Genomic DNA, 5,958 nt, shown 5'->3' with positions numbered 1-5,958 from the left:
CCTCCGTCCTGCAGGTGTTGTGTGAGCACGCCCTTGCTCGGCTCCCTGCTCAGCGTCATTATTCCAAGTCTCCTCTATGAGGAGCATGTGCAGGTGCCTCTCTCATGCTGGGTCAGGGCTCAGTGTGTGAATACACCCCAGTTTGTTCACCCTTCGCCTGTAGGTTGGTTTCTAGGCTGTTGGCCATAGTACAGTTTTTAATTGAAGCAATTGTAGGAAAACTTTAAACAAAGGAGAACTGTATTCTCCTGCATTAGCTTTGCATGGCAATCCCTTAATTCGGAGGGAAAATTCAAGGTGAGCAGAGGTTAAACCAGGTGGCACACAGTTCGTCGTTGGCACGTGGGGTGTACACTGGCTGTACACCCAGACTCTCTCTTGAAGTCCTGGTGGCGGGAAGATGAGACATGCCAGCTGGGCTCCTCTCTGAAAACTGCGCTCAGTGGGAGAGAGCCATCTCCCGTGGGTCCCTGAGGGACGGGGCAGAGCTGAAGGCTGCCCTGGCCTCGAGGAGGGCGGCGCGGAGAAGGGCTCCTGCTCAGAGCCCCCACCAGGTTGGTGACTGCATTTCAGCTCAGCTCCTCTCTCAATCTGGCCCAGCTCCCTCCATGGCTACTGTCCCCGGAGCTCTCTCCAGACCCCTGCACACAAATCTCCACGTGGCCTTGGACCCAGGCACCTGATCTGGGCACTGGAGACAGCAAGTGAGGGAGAGCATGAATGAGCTTCCCTCGGAGAAATGGACCCCGCTCGCTGTGCTCTGAGCCCTGAATGGATGTGTGGCTTTTCCTTCTCCCTAAGCATCAGAGAAAATCTCACCACAGACTTCTCTGGGCAATGAGAAGTGTACCCTTTTCACCACGGGGGTGATATTCAGCTTGTCAGAAAGCTTGACAAACGTCACAGGGCTTTATCGGGCTCAGAGAAGAAACGTGGTCGGTGGGGAAATGCTGCGATGGGTGACGCGCACGGTGGTTTCTCGGCCCTCCCACTCCGCAGACCCACGCTCCAGCCACAGGCCTGGGCTCCACAGCGGAAGCTGCCGCTGTGCAGCCTCGCAGGGTGGAGGGAAAGAAGGGGTCACGGTGGCCAACCAGTGGCCTTTCCTTCTTCCTGATGGAACCACGGCTGCTGGCCACCTTGTGTGGGGGAGGCCTGCCGCCGACGGCATTTGTCACGTTGACCCCGCTGCCTCAAGTTCTCATGCATGTGTTGGGGCTAATAGGAAGGAACAGTTGATGGGGTGGGGTGGTGGCGTGGGGACAGATTTTAGACAAACAAAAAAAGTTCCTTTCCATCTTTCATCATCACCTTGGTCAACGTAGATTATCTTGAGAAAAAAACAAACAGAAAAAAGAGACATTCACTCAGCAGGTGAAAGTTGGACTGCTTCAGCGGCCGCAAAACACAGGGGATTTCCCCTGGGTGGAAGCCACTGGGTTTTTGTTGCAATTACGAGAGAGGCTTGAACTTTCTTCTTGTCCTTTCATGTGTTTCTGTGACTCACCTGCCCTTCCCGGCAGGCGCAGCGAAGGCCAGTTCCCCCAGTGCTGGGATCTGGGGGACTGTTGTAGACTTACACAAAGTGCCAGTGGAGTCTCTCAGCTGGAGCAGCAGCCTTCTAACAGGTTATTGACTGAGAAAGGCTTCCTAAGATCAGCAGAACTTTAGTGCGATGTGCATGGGGGTAGGAAGCAGAGAGAACTAGACTTGTCATCTGGCCCTTGCCACTAGCAGCCATGTGGCCCCGAGCAAATGACTTCCTCTTGGTCACTTTTTCCACAATCATAAAATGGGGAGAATAACTGCAGTAGAAGGTGACTGGGAGGTATGAATAAATATGGTACCCAAAGTGCCCGCTCAGTGGCACGTGGCCCTCAAGTACCTGAGGCTGCACCTCATCCTATAAGCCCGGCAGGTCTGCTATGCCTGGAGAAGGGTGGGAACTGAGGTTCTGTTCTCAAGGTTCTGCTAGAACTTAGTCTAATTTAACAAAACCCACGTGAAGGCTGATTTCAGGAGAAGGTACACAGGACAGCAGGCACCAGCTCTGGGTCTCGGCTCACAGGTCTCTCTCTGGACAGGCCTTCCCTCCGTGTCCTCATCCACCAAGGAGGGATTAGATGAGAGCAGAGCCTTCCAAGCTGTGTCCCTCAGGGGCCATATAGTTCTGCAATATTTTCTTTAAAATTTATTTATGAAAATATTTTAAACTATTAATCCAGGCTCCAGAACCAGGCTGATGTGGTCGAATCTGCCATGTGACTCACTAGCCACGTGACTTTGGGCAAACGGTTGAATCCTTCTAAGACTCAGCTTCAACTTTGGTAAATTGGGACTAATAATAGTATCTGCTAAATAAATCATGGAGGAGATGAAGGAGGCTTATACATACAAATTACTTAGAAAGTGCTGGCTGTCACTTTGCCAGCTACTGGACACCACCAATCTATTCATTTGTTATGCCAGGCAAACCAGTGTCAGACTTTGTGGGCTTAGAACAAATTCCAAATGCTTCATCCTGGTCTACAACAGAGGTCAACAAATGTTTTCTAGAAAGAGCCAAGGTTTGTAGGCCTTATGGCTTTAACTGTTAACTTCTGCCATTGTATCCTGAAAGAAGCCATAGGCAATATGTAAATGAATGAGTGTGGCTGCATACTAATAAAGTTTTATTTAAAGACACTGGAATTTGGATGTCATATGATTATTATGGGTCATAAAATAATATTCTTCTTTTGATGCTTTTCAGCCATTATAATTATGGGCCATACAAACACAGGCTGTAAAAACATTCTTGATTGTGGGGTGTACCCATACTGACTGTGGGCCAAACTCTGCTTGTAGATAATAGGAGTCCTGGGGTACAGGACCTCGTGTCTTCAGGTCTGCCTACTTCTGCAACCTCACTTCCCCCACTTTGTGCCATCTCACTAAGCTTTTATTTCCTAACTTTTGTATTCTACAATATCTACTCCAGCCAGCTCATTTCCACAGGGAGCTTCTGCACTTTCTATCTTCCTGGAGCCTCCTCATTTGGCTCTTCACTATGACCCACTTCTTTTCAACCTTACCTGTCAGTGTAAGTGCCACCTGCTTGGGGACAACAGACTTGACCATCTTATATAAAGTAGCACCCCCGTGTCCCACACACCTCCCAAAGCTACTCTCTACCATATGACCCAGAATTTTTCCTAAACAGCATTATTGGTCAGCAGCTGTAATTATGTATCTTGTCTATCTACCTGTTCATTATCCACCTGTCCACTACCTGAGAGCAGGCACACTGTTTTCTTACTTGCTATGGTAGCCCCAGCCTGCCAACCTGCTAGGAACATAGAGTTCAATCAATATTGTAGATGGATGAATGAGTCCCCAACTTAAGATCCTAGTTTTATGTGATGAGTCAATAATATTTGATATCCTCACTTGTAAAATGGTGATGAGAATCAAGTGAGAATGTGTTCTTAAGATTAGGCAAAGGGAAGGTGGTAAGTCATTACAAGTTTCTTAGACAAACCACAGAAGTCAACCACTCACTTTTATATTCTCTTCTATTACAGAAGCTAACTTATGGGAGAATAGTAAAGTAATATCAGTATGAATGAGGCCATTTTCCTTCCTGGTTCCTGATATTCCCCACTGACAAGAAAGTGGCTATATGTATAATTTTTATGTTGGCAACAGCAAACACAATTATTTATTTCTTAATATGTAGTATTGCTATCCGTAAAGGTGGAGATCTTGGGATGCAGCTGGAATAAGAATTTCTGGAGGCCCCCACAGGAGGATGAGACCTGTAGAAAGATTTATTTCTGTGGAATCAAACCCCTGAGTTTCCAAGGCCCCTCCCCCACCTTCCTGCCAAGAAGTAGTCCCGTTTTGCTTTCGGCAGAGCTAAAGTCAAACCCAGTGTTCCAGAGTCTCTGTTCCGTGTGAGGGCACCATCCAATCCAGCATCAGAGGGGCTTACATTGTGTTTCCTGCTGCATGAAGTCCATCATCCACTGTGTGGGGTCTGCATGGCCGTGGGCCATGTGGCTGTGGAGGGAACACAGGGGAGTACAAAGTCCAAGGAAATGGAGAATGAAAAGTGAGCAAGGGCACAAACCCCTTTGTTTGAGGGATTACATATTCCCAACTTTTTGTGGATTTGCAATGGCCCTGCCTACTCTAACCAAGCCATGGCTCTCCAGGCTTGACTGATAGGCAACTTGACTGATAGGCAACTCTTTTCCCTAGTCATCCTGATTCACTGCACATGCACATCTCCCCTTAGATGGACCACTTCCTCAGGGGCTGGCAGGGAGTGGGCCAGTGATTCCTGGGGCGTGAAACTGCAGCTTCCTGGTGAAGCTGCCCAAATGGCCATGCTTATAATGCTTGGCACCCCTTTCATTCCTTTCCTATTATTAATAACTAGCTAATTGCGATGGTATCAGCCCCTCCCACCCCTTTGAAAAGAAACTAGCTTCTTTGTAATCTTACAAATGGTGAATGGATGAAGGTCTCTATCTTCTTGTAACTGTTTCATGCTGTCAATGTGCATAGGCCTGCCTATCCCAAGGCTCAGAGGTTCTCCCGTGACTGACAGAGGGACAAGAGAGCAAACAGAATGGGGAATCTTCATGCTGGGAGAGGGATTTGGCAAAATCCAGGTCAGTCTGGTATCCCTGGGAGGTGGCATAGGCAAGTTTTAAGAGGATAATGTGCTGGACAAGCTGCCATTTTTGGAATCTACAAGTGATCAACTTGACAAGAAGGTTAAAAGGCATAATTGAAAAGGTGAGGACACTTACAGCAACTAGATGTTTGGTGACAGGTAAAAACACATGTGACAAAGGGAAAGACTAGGTTGGAGAAGTGGCTTCACTGGAGGTTGGTGTCACACCTGTCTGAAGCCCTTTGTCCATCACACTTAACTCAAATGACGCAAAGGGAAATATTCTAAGACTAGAGGCCCGGTGCATGAAATCCATGCATGAGGGAGGGGCTCCTTCAGCCCAGCCTGCACCCTCTCCAATCCGGGACCCCTCAGGGGATATATGACTATGTGTCTAGACTGCTGGTCAACACAAGGGCAACCAGGAAGCTAAGTAAGCCTGGGTGGCTTCTCATGGCCAGGAGCAAGCCATCTGGGGTTTTCATTTATTTCTGGCAAAATGAAGTATTTTTTTTATTATCTCTTCAGAAGGAAGACTTTTTTGGTCCTCAACTTAAAAAAACCACACTCACATTTTGTTTATTTTAGCTTAAACAAATCCCAAGCACACTGATGCATTATTTTCTCTGTTTGCAGACAGGCTTTACATATGTCGGGAAAGGGCAGAGTGAGTTTGTGGATGGATCTGTCACTTAGAAAACAGATAAGAACCAGCCAAAAGACCAAACGTGGCTTGATGTTTTGTCAGATGTGAACATTAGCTGCTAAGTTTCTGTTAACGTAAGAAACATTCAGAGAGAGAAGAAAAATGGCAGCGGAATAGACAGACAGGTCCCGATCCCTGTCCCAGGGCAGAAAGAACAGCTGAGGGTTGCACGGGGAGTATTTGTTGGTGAGTTAAGAGACAGCTATACTCCAGGAGAAGGTGAGGGACTGTTAGACGGGTTCCCCTGACCAGCAACCCCCACTGCTGCTGGGTTCCCTCCCAGAGCTATGGGCTTGGATGCGGAGACTGCGCCATCTTGAAGAGGAAAGTGGATGTTATCAGATGCCTGAAAATCTACAACTGTGGCAACCACTGAACATCTGCGAGCCCCAGAGCACAGGTCCCCAATTGGCGCAAACACGCGGATTCAGAGGAGCTCTTCACTCCAACATAGAAAGGTCAGATTTTGCCTGAGATAAGCTGAGGTCTCTGGTCCTGGTGGGAGAGAGGAATACATGCACTGTGGGAGCTGGAGGGCCAGGGGAAGTCTGTGTCTAGAAAAATCTGTGACTAGTGGGGCTGGCATGAG

The sequence above is a fragment of the Pipistrellus hanaki genome, assembly GCF_964339955.1.
Source record: "Pipistrellus hanaki genome assembly, chromosome: 19".
NCBI lineage: Eukaryota > Metazoa > Chordata > Mammalia > Chiroptera > Vespertilionidae > Pipistrellus > Pipistrellus hanaki.
Note: the sequence above shows the minus strand (reverse complement) of the source record.